Source organism: Corvus moneduloides, chromosome 2, assembly GCF_009650955.1.
Source record: "Corvus moneduloides isolate bCorMon1 chromosome 2, bCorMon1.pri, whole genome shotgun sequence".
Lineage (NCBI taxonomy): Eukaryota > Metazoa > Chordata > Aves > Passeriformes > Corvidae > Corvus > Corvus moneduloides.
Genome location: NC_045477.1, coordinates 91384921 through 91401339, shown reverse-complemented (window position 1 = coordinate 91401339; position 16419 = coordinate 91384921). Strand labels below are relative to the sequence as shown.

Below are 16419 nucleotides of genomic sequence, written 5' to 3'. Positions count from 1 at the left end.
TCTGTGGGAGGTCAGAACTTCCAGAGACATTGGTACGTAGGTCTTGCCTTCTCTGCAGAAGTTGCAATACTTTTAAAAAAATCTCACTGATGGGCTGATTTTAGAACACGTCACTAATCTCAGTGTTGCTTCGCAAGATGGGTGTGACTTCCTGAAGGTAGTGAACAAGTTACAAATATAACTTGGCAGCAGAGAAGCTCGATGTAGTTACATCGTCTCTATTTTACAGATACATGAGCTAAGCCACAAAGTTGAAAAGGATTTTCCTGTCACCATAGAACTAATCTGGTTTTTGTCACAGTGTTGTAAATAGAATTTTTAGATTCCTTTATCATCTCTGCCATTTTAATTCCTTCATTTAAATGAAATGAATAATAACTGACCAGGTTTAAGTATTTATATTAGGTGTCCTGAAGGTGAATGGTGGTACAGTATATTACAGGATTATAATGTAGTAGGTCCATGGTATCAGCCCTTGATCTTGTGACTGTGACTGGCAATGACTTGACTTGGGAGTGGCTTTCATGGTATCTGGGAGCTTTCACAGTACTTGGCCTGCTTTTAGAGTGGAAAAAGAAAAAAATAACCATTCTAAATAAATACAGTTGAAGTTATAAAGGGTATTCAATTGGAACTTTGCAACTGAGTTTGATGAAATAAAAATTATTTTAAATAGTGTGTGACTTTTTTTTTCTGAAAACGTGCATATCACACTTACCCTGAAAAGACCTCCAATATAATGTTAGATGTCTGTCCTCATGGAGGACAAAAAGCCAGGGTTACTTAAATGCTTTGTAACTTCTGAACTGACAGTCATAGAAGTGAACCTCGAGTTTGTTCTGCCTTCACCTTGGACAATGAAAAGAGAACAAAACCTAAGGTGCTTTACAGGCCACTTCTGTGAAGAGGTATAATTTTGTAAGAAATATTAGATGCTTTGCTGATGAGTCCATGAAAGCACAGGGCTGGATGGAATTTCCTGAGTTGTTAAGTCTCGTTTTAACAGGGGCATAACACTCCTATTATATGGGAAACGAGGTTATCCTTGGCTATTAGGCTTATAAATCAGGTTAGGTTTGTTACTTTAACATCCTGTTTATCTTAACACTTTCTTCACCACAGTGGTGTAAGCCGTTGTCTTGTATTTCTGAAGAGCAAATTGTAACTCAGCTGAGCTTCCACTTTGCTGAGTTTAACAGTATTTTTGCAGAAGGTGCCTCTTCCTTGTCTGCACAAACCTTTCTCTACATGTTGCAGACTGAGCTGGACGGTGTTCAGCTTATTGTAGCAAGTGTTCCTGAATTAGGTTCATTGCTGCTTCTTGTAGCAACAAGAGCACACTGCCTGCTACACCCTAGTGCAGCTCTCTCCCTTTTTGTGGCTGTCTTATCTGACTCGAAGGTCTTCTTTCTTCTTGTTTTTTTTTCAACTGATAAGGTCCCAGTTGGTAGCAGAAGTTCTTGTTAGTCTGCAGTGTACTGTTTTATCTTAGTACTCTTTAACGTCTTTCTTTTACTTCAGTCCTCATTCTGCTTTGCTAGTTTTGCTGTAAACTGATGAATTGCATCTTGATTACTGCATCACAAATTTGAACATTGCTTTATGTATGAATCTTCCCTGAATTTAATGTTTTGAGGAGTGCTTTGCTTATGACTGATCAGTGCATTTTTCTGTGAAATGAAGATTTACCTTTCTTAATCTTAGTGTATATATTTCTATGTTTGCTCCATCTGTACATTTTGATAGTGAAGCATCTTCTCCATACTGGAACCTGTTGACTTGCCACAGTTTTGTGGTACCACAGTCAAAGATTTCTAACATGCTCTGTTGAAGCAAAATGGCAGATATTTCAGGTTAAAAATCACACTGGAAAGCATAGTAGTTGAAAAAGCTTGTGTTTTGACCTTAAGATAAATAGTTCGATCCATAGAGTTATTTGCTACCTCCCAGTTATACAGTTAATGGCTTTGTTCTGTAATTCTGAGTGTAAATAGAGAGGTGAAGGTGTGAAACTGAATGAACAATTTTGTTTCAAATGGTAGAGAAGCTATGTTATAAAATGTTAACAGTCTGCATTTTTTCACATGTTTTTAGTGGGGTTTTGTTCCTATATTTATTACTTACCCCCTCCCCCCCCCAAAAAAAAAAAAAAAAGATTCAGTCAGAAGTAATTTGTCCTTTTTGTGTCTTTCAGACTTCATTAAAAAAAGAACTGGATACACATGCTGAATTTCATTTCTGAAAGGTGGAGTAAGGTAAGATAATTTTAGTGATTACTGCTGTAATGTGTGATGATCTGTTGACACTGAATGCAAGAGTTCAAAGATTCATCATAAATTAGGGGCAGACAAATCTGAAGGAACTTCAGCCTGGGAAATAATGAAGCTGACAAGATCCTGTGTTCTGGTACCAGTGTCATGCTTTTACCCTATGGATTGTATTGGGGGTAGTTCATTATATTGGCCAGAGATTTTCTGTTCTTATTTGGGTGCATTGTCCACAGAAGGTGAGGTAGTTCAGTAGCTAGTGACAGTGTGATATGTTTGTATTTGAACCAATTTGTGTTTCTGGAAGTCTGTGAGATTTCAAGAACAGCCTGTGCTGAAAGGCCAACATTTGTCACCTGTTTCTACCATAGGAACAAACCAGTCATTCTTTAGTTTTCCTCCTTAAACATCCTGAGATGGAAGAAGGCAGGTCTGCCAGTCACTGAGCATTGCTGTAGCATACAGCAGTATCCTTCAGGATGGGGAGTGAACCCTGTTGAGCACTTCACAAACCTTTGTCAAGTATTTACTTCTCCACAGTGAAAGAGCTACTTTATGTCCTGTGGTGTGGCAGGGTGCAGAGGCTGTTGGTCACATTACTAGGACCTGAGAGAGAAATCTGTGTCCTGGTGGGGTTCCTGTTAGCAGAAGTGAGAAGACTCTTGGCCACTTGTTTCTAACCAAAGTTCAGTCATAGGACTCCTCTTGCTTCCTGTGTGCAGAGCAGCTGTATGTTGAGCTGAACAGCTGCTTCTGGTATTCCTGAGAGTAAGAGAAGTTGGGCCACATGTGCTGATGAGATGGGGGATGTGGCCTGAACTACAAGGCAGTATGAAGCAGACTAATAAAATGAGTCTTCTGGTAGACGCAGGAGGTTTTTCTGGTCTGGGAGTAGGAGGTAGAGAGAGGTGAAACAGGATGCTCTTGGTCAAATGTGATGCTTATGGTTGCATGCAGAAATTAAGGGTGAACCTCAGTGGCCTTGTCCCTGATGTAGTGCCCTCAGTGCCCTTTTACAGAGTTCAACAAATAATGAATGGTGGAGTAGAGTCAATGGTGAACAGTATTGACTTCTCAGAGATGTTATTCCCCTGCTCCTGCTAAGGGAGAGCAAATTCGTTCGTAAGATCAAGCAGACAAAGTCAGCAGATGCACTTTCTCCTGCAGCATTGCTTTTCTTGTGTCAAATGTGTGTCTTAATGCAGACTGAGGATCAATTACTGAAAAGTCTAAAGAGGTGTGCTGCCATGATTGTGCCTACATCTGAAATTAAAGCAAATGGTCGATACTATGGACTCGGTTATTTAATTGGGGCAGAATGGAATAGAGGTGCACAACAGGATGCTCTAGGGGCTTTGTGTAATTTTTTTCTTTCACCATCTTGAACTGTTTAGTGAAGATCAACTTGGGAGTCAGGCATGCACTTAGAGATCTTTCTCCATCCCAAGAAGGCCAGGGTAAAGTTGCCAGCAGCAAATTAGCATTGCCAGCATTGTCTGCATTGGAAAAGAAATGCCTGAGGCAATCCTTCATCTCCATCCAATTCAGTGCAGCTTCTTGCTGAAGAAATTAAAAAAGAATTGTCATTCTGCCCCAAGACAGTTATGACTTCTCCCATGTGGGGTCTGTCTCCACACTTGCAAAGAAATCCATTACAATAGAGCTAAAAACCAGCATTTGGGGCTGCCCTACAGAGACAGCATATCATCCTAATTAAGTGTTTCTCAAATATGGCCCTGGCTGTGCAACCCACTCCATATTTTGTCAGATCGCACTACCTGCTTGAAACTTTGTGTTAGAGTAGGTCTGGAGAGAAAATAGGAGAGAAGGAAAAGAGAACGCCACCACTTCTGTTTGCCTGCTTGCTTGCTATTTTGGTGCATACTTGCTTTCCACTGATGTAGATTTAGTGGCTTCTTTATTAGGAGTCAAACTCCATGTTGCATATGTAAATCTCCACATAGTTTTTTTGATTGAGGCTCCTTAATATGTGTACGACAGGTATTTGTCACCCTTTTTAAGTAAGAGTCACAGCTTTCTCTTCAGTCAGTTCTCTGGGTGACATCTATAGAAAATGTGCCCTGCTAAATTATATGCTGCTGTAGATAATGAGTGGACAAACAGCATGGGTGACTAAGGAGAGGTGATCATTAATATAAGAACAGCAAGCTGCTTTATGATTCTTGCTGTTAGGTTTTACTGCAAGTTTACTATCTGCTTTTACAGTTTGGGCTTTTTTTTAACAAAAACCACCAGCATTTGCTAGTTTGTTCCTTTTTCCTTCTTGCCAGTTTCTAAAGTATAAATTCAGAGCAGGCCATGTGTGACTCTGTGGCTGTGTTAAATGTGCAGTGATCCTGTTTCTTAGAGCGTAATATCATCATCCTCTTGTTCATGCTAGATCAATTCATGCCCCATGCAGACACGGCATGTATAATTGCAGTGACTACATGTTGCGGGTCATTACATAATGTGTGGCACTTGGCCTTTCTATAATATTCTGTATTCCATTAGGGGGTTTTCTGACTGCTGGCTTTAGTATACAGAGCTAACCAGACTTTAACAGTGAAGAGAGGGATGGAGAACTGAGTTTGAGTAACATGTTAAACAAAAGCATGAGATATTGAATAGAGCCTGAATGCATGGGAGAGGGAAAGAAAGAAGAGTAAGAGGACATGATGTCACATAGCTAGTGAGAACAGCTGTCGAGGGCACATAGTCAGGGAGAAGGCAGAGGTAGAATTTCAAATGTTTGAAGTATCTGGAAACAACAGTGATCTGTGGGCTGTTACTTTGGTTCTTTCTTATGACTGCTGTCACTTTTTACAGATATTTTATTTATATTATGTTCTGTGCAAGCACAAAAATTAAGCTTTTTCTGGGAATTAAATGTTACTCTTACATCAAGCCCTTTAAAGTGTTCAGAACTTATCCTGTCCAAGCTTGCATTCAATTCGATAACATTAATTTTACTCCTGTGTTTGCATTTTAATTATAAAGCTATTACAATGTTTAAATTACAAAATGTCCAGTACCTATTGTTAATAATCTCAGCATTATCCTTGGGAGATACATAGATGAACTACCACAGAATAATAATGAGGATTTCAGTAATAATTGTTTCACTAAAACATACTGAGAGAATTAACACTTAATGTGAACCATCTAAACCAACTTTCAAAACCAGCTGCCTACCATGCTACTTTCCTTTTTGGAAACTCTGCATATGGATCATTTCCTACTTCCATTCGTATTTTCCATTTAGCTAGGAAGATAAGAGAGAAAGTGAGTGTGTAGGTCCTCAGGTACAGACTTCCATACATCAAAAGGTCTGGACTGTGCAGTACAAACACTTGCAAACGTTCTGTATGGTCCCCATACATACAGACTGCAATAGCTTGAAGCACTGCAATAAAAGACAAAAAATCTGCAGATTGCTTCAGACTGAGGCATTACTAGCATGCTATTCTCTGAAGAATAAGTAGCAGAATAGGCTCATAGTTATTTTTAACTTTAGTGCAGGATTTTTCATAACTTTGGGGAGGGCAGGGAAAATTTTCAAATTAGTATCTTTAATCTGAAGTCAGACATCTCGATAAAAGTCCTTTGTAGACACTGGGGAGCTGCAGCCCTTGGTAAAGTCAGGAGCAGTTGTCAGTGATCTGAGGTCTCCCAAAAAGTCAGGTCAGTCTTAAAATCTACACCAGGAAAATCTTAAATTTTCTGCTTGCTTCGGTGGAACTGAAGCTTATAGTTATGCATCTGCTCATGTGCTGCCCCTAAGCTGGGTTGCCTTGCGGAACCAGAATTTATTTGATCATAGAATCTCCTGAGTTGGAAGGGACCCACGAGGATCATCAAGTCTAACTCTTGGTCCTGCACAGGGCAGCCCCAAGAATCCCACCATGTGCCTGAGGGTATTGTCCAAATGCTTCTTGAACTCAGTCAGGCTTGGTGCTGTGACCACTTCCCTGGGGAGCCTGTTCCAGTGCCCAGCCACTCTCTGGGTGAAGAACCTTTTCCTAATATCCAACCTAACCTTACCAACACAGCTTCATGCCATTCCCTTGGAATCCTGTCACTGGTCACCAAAGAGAAGAGATTGGTGCCTGCTCTCCCACTTCTACCCCTCCTATTGGATGCCCCATAGCTATTAATTTAGCACAATTAGACATTTTTAGCCATGATATTCAGAGGAATCCTTAACTGCTTGCCTGTTTTGACTATTGTGTGACATGTGCAGACAGCTGCAAACCTACTTCTAAAGCACCAAGATGCACAACTCACGCTTCTGCTGTTAGAAGAATGAATCAACAAGTAAGTATATTAAAATTCAGGCCAAATTTGTCTGAAGGAGGCGACATATACAAATATCACCTTTCAACAAGATGATTACTTTCAGCTCAAAGCAGAGAAATGCAAATGTGGGTCAGAAGAAGAGCTTAAAATTGCAGACTAAGGAAATGTTTTGTGCTTTTAAGGTTTTTTTTTTGCATTTGTATGTCAAGCTGCTAGAGATACCAAAACGTTAAAACAAGAAGAGGAAGAAAAACAAAAGACATATTTTTACAGCATGTTGAACCGTTTTTCTTGAAATGAGTAGTGTATTTATTCTTTTAAAAAGCCTTTGAATATTACCGAGAAAATCATCATGCCGTATAGCAGAAACATTTCCAGATGTTGTATGCTTGAGTGACCCAAGTAATTGAAAAGTCCACATGAACATATTCAACAGTTTGTGAATATAAGAAATTGTACTGCATAATGAGAGTTTAAGGTACTGTGCAACTCTTAGAGGCTTGTGTAACGGAATCCCGCAAACATTTCAGATTTGCGCTGGGATTTCCCATAGAATCATTAAGACTGGAAAAGATCCCCAAGATCTTTGAGTCCAACGCATATAAAGGTATACCAAGGGCTTTAGCTATATCCTGTATTTTTGTGGTCTCAGGAAGGTTTCAGAAGGTCTTTGGGTGTTTTACTCATGATTTTACATTTCTGAGAAGAAGCATCCAGTTTTTCCATGTCTCATATTTTAAAACCCATTAGACTTTCTGGCTGTCAGAATGACTTTTTAAGTTGCTCCATTGGGAGTTTCCAAATTGGGAATTTTTTAAAGGTACCTTTTTTTATATGTGATTGAAATATAGATCCATTACTAGGATTTTTTAGAGAATTTTTATTCCTCATACTGTTGAATTTTATATATATGGAAAATGTGATCTAGGCAACTTCAGGCTTGTTAATTTGACCCTAATAACCTTAAAATTTTTTTCTAAGGAATGAATAATTAAAGACATGGGAGTTGAGTGGAGGGAGGATGGAACACAATCTATTTCACTAAGATAGGTCATGTCAAACTGGCCTAGTATCTTTTTTTAATAAGAAAGTAGGTTTTCTAGAAAAATAAATGGGCTAGATCTGGTCTCTCTGGATTCTACTGAGCCATTTAACATGGTGCTGCATCAAAATTATTGTTCAAGGTGGAGGAAGAACAGGTGCATGCATGTAAACGCACCTGAAGAACTGGCACAGGAGAGACAGAAGGAGCTAGATATAAGTGATGAATTACTCTCTGGGAGTTGACTTGTTTAGTTTTCTTGAGGCTTTTTTGTTTGTTTTGTTTTTTCTCTGGTTGATATTGTCGGCATGCTGTATTGAAAGCAAGCTGTTGAAACTTGCAGATGGGAGGAGGATGTTAATTTCTAGTGTGCAGTTTTAGGTGGAATGACTATACAATTAATTGGACAATTAGATAATACTAAAGGGATGGAATTCAACCCAGCAAAATGTCAGGCCACACATTGTCATGAATTCGCTTACCCAGTTTAACCTTGATGTCAAAATTAGCAGTATGACAGTCTGAGCTCTTATGTAATCAGTGGAAAGAGGCAGATTTTTATAGGCACCCAACTCCTGCTTTCTGTCTTGACTGTTAACAGAGCCTGGGCACCTGACTCTGGCATCAGTGCTGAATGCCTGAAACTGGATGGTGCTACAGCCTCAGCTTAGGAAGTAATGCAACAACTTTTCCTATGAAGAGAGAGTTCAGCAATGGAAGACTTTGAAGGAGAAAGGCCTATATGAGGGTAAGTGGGTTCAAGTTTGTCTTTAGTCTGTCAGTTTGACACCATCATGAAAATGATGTATGGGTTACATGGAAGTGTCAAAAGAGGCATTTCCAGTTGAGGGAGGGCATCTCAGCTGGGTGCATCTGGGCTGGGACCTGATCTGGAATAAGTGTGCAACACTTCTTGCAGTATCTGAGAAACTTCACCTCAGTGTGTAGGAGAGGCAGAGAAAACTGGAAGAGGGTAGATTAGATATGAAGAAGTAATTCTTTACATTGTGGGTGGTGAGACATTGGAACAGGTTGCCCAGAGAAACCGTGGATGCCCCATCCCTGGAAGTGTTCAAGGCCAGATTGGATGGGGCTTTGAACAGCCTGATCTACTGGAATGGCAGGGGGGTTGTAACTAGTTGGTCTTTAAGGTCCCTTCCAACCCAAACCATTCTGTGAAAAGCTACAGTGAAGAAGTACTTATGTTACAAGAGGAGTCTGAGACAGCTGTGTTGGATATGTCAGGAACACTGGTAAAATGGGAAATACAATTGCTGCAACTCTGCTTCTGGAGTCATGGGGAGCTTTGAAATGTGGCTGATATCAGCTAGGTGATAGCCAACAAGCAGGATTTCTGCAGACCATTGGAGGACTAGTGCAGGTCTATGTGTAACAGTATGGTATTGTAGGAAGATTATGATACCAAAACAGAAGTGCCTACTTGTGTGATTTAGGGGTGATGTGAACTGAATATATGGCATGTCTTACTGATTGAATTTGTGTGTGCACCTAGCACATGGATAAAATATTTAACCTATGTAGAATGCATGGCGATAATTGCATAAGACATGACAGTAGTCAGTAGGAGAATGCTTGATGTACAGTTAGGGACAAGCTTAAAGATTTATGAAGGGCAATGATTGCTTGGATTCTTTGGATTTAGGCTGTTTGGCAGCTTGTGCTTTTTGATCACTCCTACAGAGTGTGATGCTTACTGTCTGCTGTATTGCCCTGCAGTTGCCCTGCATTACACAGGGAATGCTATGTGATAAATCAGGCTTTGAGTGAATTTGTAGGGCTGGACAAAGGCATGTTAAGTTTAGCCTGTGACAAAGATACATTTAGAAGCTGACTGCTGGATAGCAAACTTACGACCACTGAGAGAAAAGCTTGCTCTGAACTGGAAATTGTGGTTGTAGATCTCTGATGTGCCTGTAGTGACAAATGATGGGTACAGCACTTACAGTCAGTGACAGCCCTTGTCCCAGATACCTTCTCAGTTTGATAAACACTGAAACTTAAAACTGTACATTAGTGAAGAGCTGTCCTTTGCCTGGATGCTGGTTTGTCCCAATACTGGGTTCAAAAAGGAGCTGAATCCTTTGACCGAGGGTGATTAATGTACATTCTAATGTCTTGCAAATCCTTAGTTGCTCTAATTGACTTTGTCAGCTATTAAGATACTGATCAGGTTGCTCTTTACCCGAAATCTTCATAAAATAGCAGGAGGAAAATACCACAGCCAGAAACATTTTTAATGTACTTCTGGCAGCACTATGTTTAGTTCTCTAGTTATTTGTTTATTAATAAGTGCTCAGCCTGGGATTTTGAGGTTTTTAAGTGCCCAGAAGAATATCAGGAGAGAGTAGTATGGCTTCTCTTTTTTTTTCTTCTTCTTCCTAATTAATTATTGTATAGTAGTACTAAGTTGTTATTGTTCTGTGATAAAAACAATTGTATGATGATCTCATAATCCTTACTTGGAAAGTTGCCACAGTGAAGAAAAACTCTGTTTATGGACTGAATTGTCAGTAGTTTGGAAGGGGGTTGTTCTGTTGGAAACACAGTGCTTTGAGTGACAGTCCAAGAGGAGGGATGACAAGGAGGGGAGGATTCAGAAGATAAGTGTGAAAATGTGTCAGGGCTTTTTCAGGTTTATTTTTTATTAGAGTCATGGTCAACTACCTTAGATTTAGAATCTGTCCCAGTTTAGATATGGCTTTTCTTCCCTCTGTATTCTAGGTTTTATTTAGCTCCAAGTCATGTTTTTCTGGCTAGTAAACTGGGGGTTTATTTTGAAAATCTGTCTAAGCCTCTTCCTGAGAGACAGCACTTGGAGCATCTCAGGCCTGCATGGCTGTCACTTGTAAGGATGCCCAGAAAAACTGGAACAACATCACTTGAAGACGTTTCTGTAAAAGATTATAAGGTCTGAGGGAACCCACCTCTAAATTTCAGGAAAAAGACATCTCACAGTCATATTGGGGAAGAAAAAGAAACAGAAAAATTTCCAGCAAACCCAGATTCTTTGTGTGTGGGGAGGGAATGAGGGGTGAGGGGGATGGTGGTGGATCAAATAAGCACAATCTACTGTTGCAGATCATTACTAAACATGAGATGTTGGAATGCAAATTTAATCTTGTTTCATAGTCTCTTAAGATAGCTGTTTGCAAGTCAGAAAAAATGACCTTTTGAAGATTCCTATCCCTCCCTATGCAGTTCTATCCAGTTGCCTGTTTTGCTTAACTTCAATACAGTTCAGTGAAGTAAATCCCATCCAAAGACTGTGCACCTTGCTTAACCTTTTCATAGCATGGTGTTTAATCAAGGTAAACACTGTCCTCATGCTTTGTTCACGCAGATTCTTAAACAGTAATAAAAACCTAAATATTTTTATACAATACAACGGGATCTACGTGAACTCTATCTCTGCTGAACTGTGCGCAGTACAAGAGAGAAGGTTGTTCCAACTTATTTGCATATGATGTTTTTAATAGTATGTTTGCTGTTAGGATAGAATATATGCTATAAGAACTAAAAATAAATTTTGCCAAGGTATTTGGGGGGTTTGTAGTCAAGCATGACAGAGATAATTTATTCTTGAAATGTGTTTATGTTGATTCTGTTTTGAAACAAGGATATATTCCTTGTGGAATATTTATGTTCAAGATCATTCTGTAATTTCTGTATTAGAAAAACCTTACACTTAATGCAGTTCCTGCTAAATTTTAACCCCGGAAATGTCTAGAATGCAAAGATAAGATAGTCTGAAAGTCGTATTATAGCACAGGCCCTTATAAGAGCATAGTCTTTGAAAACGTTTTAGTAATAAGCTGTCTGAAATGGTAGTTTTGCCTTTTGTCAATTTTACATGAGCAAAGAAAGAAAAAAAGAAAAAAAAAGTGCTGCTCGGCTTTTAACACCGAGCTATTTTTAGTGGGACTTTTGAACATTGATCTGGTGTTTCTAAGTGAAGGCATTTTCACTTGTGGTTGTGCATGTTCACTCTGGAGACTTTCCTTCAGTCAAATCTGCTGTGGTCTGAGATAAGGTGATTTTTGGAGCTGTCCCAGGCAGCTGCCAAATACCGTCAAACATTCAAACTGCAGGTGTAGAGAAAAAGAGTTGTGTGGAGGAAACTCCAGTTATGTACATATATAATTTTGGCATAGTGTCCTGGAAGCATCTTGGGATAGTGGGGTTTTGACCAAGGCCTAAAGTCTGAGGTTCAACGAGGTGAAGTGCTGCCTGCCTGCACTTGGGTCACAACAACCCCAGGCAGTGCTGCAGGCTGGGAACAGAGTGGCTGGGAAGCTTCCAGTAGAAAAGGATGTGGGGGTGCTGGTCCACAGCAGCTGAACATGAGCCAGGGTGTGACCAGGTGGCCAAGAAGGCCAGTGGCAACCTGGCCTGTATTAGCAATAGTGTGGCCAGCAGGATGAGGGTAGTGATCGTCCTCTGTACTTGGCAGTGGTCAGGCCACACCTCAAATCCTGTGTCTAATTCTGGGCCCCTCAATTCAGGAGGAACATTGAGGTGCTGGATTGGGTCTGGAGAAGGACAATGGAGCTGGTGAGGGGTCTAAAGCACAAGTCCCACGAGAAGCAGCTGACAGAGCTGGAGTTGCTTAGCCTGGAGAAAAGGAGGCTCAGGGGAGACCTTGTTACTCTCTACACCACTTGAAAGGAGGTTGTGGCCAGGTGGGGTTGGCCTCTCCTGCCAAGTAATGAGTGACAGGACAAGAGGAAACAGCCTTGATCAAGTTGTGCCAGGGGAGGTTTATATTGGATATTCGGAAAAATTTCTTCACTGAAAGGATTGTCAAGCCCTGGAACAAACAGCCCAGAGAAGTGGTTGAGTCACCATCCCTGAAGGTATTTAAAAGACATGTAGATGTGGCACTTGGGGGACATGGTTTAGTAGTGGACTTGGCACTGCTGGGTTAGTGGTTGGACTTGATCTTAGTAGTCTTTTCCAACCTACTCTTAGTAGTCTTTTTCAACCTATTCCAATGATTCTGTGATTTTTCAGAAACTTGTAGATCTCCACCTTGAGGTGTTTTTCATGTTATTCAGCTGGCACTCTTAATGTTTGTTAATCCCATCCCATAAGGTGACCCACGCTCTACCTAATAAACATGACAGGTCCCTTAGTCTTCAGTGAAGACTGTTAGTACTAGATGAACAAGACCTGACTTTATAAACTAAACCTGTAAGGCACCAACTGTGATTTTTATGGGTGGTGGGAGGCAAAGCAGCCAGTGTGAGCTGCTTTTGATTTTCCTTTTTTTAAGGCTTTCATTTTGGTTTGAAGTGCAGAGTAAAGACTTTGTCTTCAGTTTAGAGAGAAGGGAAACTTTTTCCCTAGCTAAACTGCCACAGAAACTAAAGGAAAACACTCCTTTAAAATATTTTTCAACTGCTTTCTTTCTTAAATAAATAACTGGGAGTCTCCATGTATTCTGGTTTTTTTTAATGCATGAGCCCAGGTTAATACAGGAAGTCTATAATTCTACTGTGAAGGAGATTTAATAACCTTTAAGAACAGAAAAAAAAGTTAACAGCTTCCTCACAGAAATAAAGTAACAGCTTTAGGAAAGAAGATGTGAAAAACAAGTTGAAGGATGTCAAATTAGTGATTGAAATGCCATGGTAGTAATCTGTTGGTAGTAGAAATACAGAAAAGATGGTAAACAATCAGACTGCAATCTGTTTTGTGCGATACCATATTTTGCAGCAAAATCTACTATCCACTGTTATTGGGAAAAAAGGTCTTACTTTTAATTGTTTATATAACGTATAAATAGTTTGTTTGCTGCTTTGAAACATTTTATTATATTTGAACATTTTAGCAGAAGAGTTATGAGTATCTTCACATGCCAGTATAGCAAGGTTAAAACTTGGCATAGAATTGCAGTTATTTATCAACATAGTGATTTTGATGTTTCCATTGTTACTGAAAAAAAGTTATCACTGCTTTATTTTGTTATTGTTTTGTAGTTCATAGGCCATAGAAATATGAAGTAGGTAAAAACAGAAATTAGTGTTCAAGGGCATTTAAGTCAACAATGATGCACTATCAAACAGATGAGCTCTTTGCTAGTTCAAGGATGAGTTCTTTAACAGTGTACTTAAATGGCTGTTAAAGATAGATTCTGAAAAAAAGTCTTTTGTAAACATTTAAGACGTGGCACTTACCTATAGCTTGAAAAGTAGCATTTAGTTTCTGAATTACTTTAATAATAATAAAAAACTTCAATAATTTCCAGATACTTCTCCATGAATCATCTTTGAAAAACATATACTACCAGAAGAAAAGCTTTTTCTGTTTTGGACTCAAAGTATGACAAATCAGCATTGTTTTGTGTGGTGCCTGTTGGTGCATTTTATCCTCAAACAAAGGGTTATATGTGTTAACCCGTTTGCTTTGATGGGTTAAGTAATAGTTATGAAGTCAACCCTGGCACACAAGGTCTTCTATTTCGTTGAGTAGGAATGATGGGAGATAAATGCTTTCAGATAGTATTTGGTATGAAAGGAGGAAAAACTTGAAAGAAAAAGTTGTTGAGGACTGTTTTTTTGAGAAAGCTCTGCTGGGAGCAAAAGTGAAGCTGAGGGGCAGTGGTTATGGATACCAAGGACAAAACAGATGCCCAGAGCACTGGGAATGAGTGCTTTTAGTTGATTGTGTTTTACTATGTGTTTGTTGATATTTATTCTTGATTGTACTCCAGCTTGTCTGTAATTGAGTTTGGATATCTTGCTATGCAGTGAAGGGAAGAGGCAAGTGCAGACAAATAATGTCTCATGATTTTTCTTCAAGTCTTAAAGCAGCTTGTAACTGTCCCAGTACAACTCCAGTCATCTGGTGCCGCTCTTGTAGGTCTTGTTGAAAAACTGTCCTTTTTCCCCTTCCCCAGGAGCACCAGTAAGTACCAATAGGTACTTGGCATCCATTACAAAACATCTTTCATTAGACTAGACTAAATCCGTTTGCTAAATAGGAGCCTCACAGAATAGGAAAGATCTTTTCTATGTCCAGCTGCATCCATCACAACAGAGATGACACTGGCATATTGTAACTTAATGTTTTGGCTCTGAAATCATTTAGCACTAAAGGAGTAAGATATCTTTTGTCCTGAGGTCAGTTTCCATATTAGTGATCAAAAAAGAAAATCTGAACATGAGAACTGAAGAGATTTTGGTTTGTAAAAGTGCCTGAAAAACAGAGCAATTACCACATGGTCACTGGTTTCCTAGAACTGAGGAGAAATTCACAGTGTATTTTGCCCAGTTGAATCCTGCCTTCTGAGTTTTAATCTTGGCAGGTTAAGGAGTCCTTGTATAATATGACAGAACACATTAGGAAAATCCATTTGGATAAGTACTTGCAAATTCTATTCTTGCTTATGGAGGATGGGCCTGGGGACTCTCAGTGGGGAGAAAAACTGAATATGTTTTAACTCTAATTATTTGGATGCTGCTGTTGTCCACTCCCAGGCAGCCTAATTTTATCTGCAGATAAAAAAGGCAGATATAGCTGCAGTTTCATGATACATGCTTTTATGCAAATGTTAATAAATATGTTAACTTTTGCATCTTCTACCTGACTGTACAGTCAAACTTTTATACCTTCTCAACCCCTCTGGATCTCTGAAAGCATTCATCCATTTGTAAGATTGTAGTTTACAGTACCAATCATTTAAATTAGCTAAACAATTTATGGGGCTTAGGTCATACAATAACTTGTAGAGTGTAAATGAAGTATAGAGGACAGTATTTTAGTGACTTTCACAGTCTTTACTGTGAACTGAGGCTGCATACCTGACGTTCTCTAGCACTCAGATAATTTCATAGCCAAAATAAGGATGCAATTTGGTAGCTTGTTGCCTGTAGAGTTCTTAAAATCTGGTCTGTTACCCCAGAGCCACCCCTCCTAAGGTACTTGGCCACAGAGATATTCAGAGTGGAAGAATTAACAAAGTCCTTGTTGGATGCACACTAATACCACTTTTTCTGCATCATCCTTTAGTAGCTGGGTTTTCACAGGGCTTTGACACTGTTGTTGCTTCAGTATTAAAAGGTCGAGGCTACTCTCCTGCGTTTCAGCCACTGGTCTCTGACTTCTCCCGCGTAGGTAATGCCAGGCTCTGATTTTTTTTCTAACTCACTTTTGTTTGAATTAGCAAATGTACAAATTATTTGTAACTGTATACTTTATAAAGAACTATTTGCTCTGTAGGGTTTCAGTTACACTTTGTTTTTGTTTTCTTGGTCGAAAAAAGTTTACATTATTGAAAAAAGATTGCTTTCTTTTTTTTCTTTCTTAGTTGCATAAAGAAAGTTATTAATAGACTTTCCCTTTTCAGAACTGGAAAATACCCAGAAAGACATTTGCTCACACTTTCCAAATACAAATTTGCTTCTAAATTGAGACCAAGCTTGGAAAAATTTAGAATATTAGGTGAATATTTTGTGTAGTTCTGAGCAGATGGAAACAGCTGTTTATAATGTTTAAGTTGATGGTTTTAAATTGTCCATGAACTATGCAAATAAAATTGGTGGGAAGTGACTGAGGAATACAACCCACGATCAGTAGCTTTAAATTAGCTTGTTCTTCCACTGGAAAATTTTCAGGGCGTTTTCAAATCAGAAAAGATTGAAAGCTATTGATAACTGAGTTTAATAATGTTCCATTTAGTTTTGTCAAGCAGTTCTAGTTTATTTCACTTCTAACAGTTAAAAAGCTGAGCTTTGTGACATTTGCTGTTTTAAAAAAAATTATTTGACAAAGATGTCCATGATTCACAGT

The 16419-nt window shown here is 39.1% G+C and overlaps 1 protein-coding gene across 11 annotated transcripts in view; it reads left to right on the top strand.

Annotated features, from left to right (window-relative positions):
• The first annotated feature begins 2213 nt into the window (after positions 1 to 2213).
• Positions 2214 to 16419, top strand: part of INPP4A (inositol polyphosphate-4-phosphatase type I A) — a 73837-nt gene continuing 59631 nt past the window's right edge. For 6 of the 11 annotated variants that reach the window (XM_032100317.1, XM_032100322.1, XM_032100321.1 and 3 more), the window contains exon 1: positions 2214 to 2255. The gene's annotated coding sequence lies outside the window, so the exon portion shown is untranslated. The remainder of the gene's footprint in view (positions 2256 to 16419) is intronic. The other 5 variants (XM_032100319.1, XM_032100318.1, XM_032100325.1 and 2 more) reach the window with 3 other exon arrangements.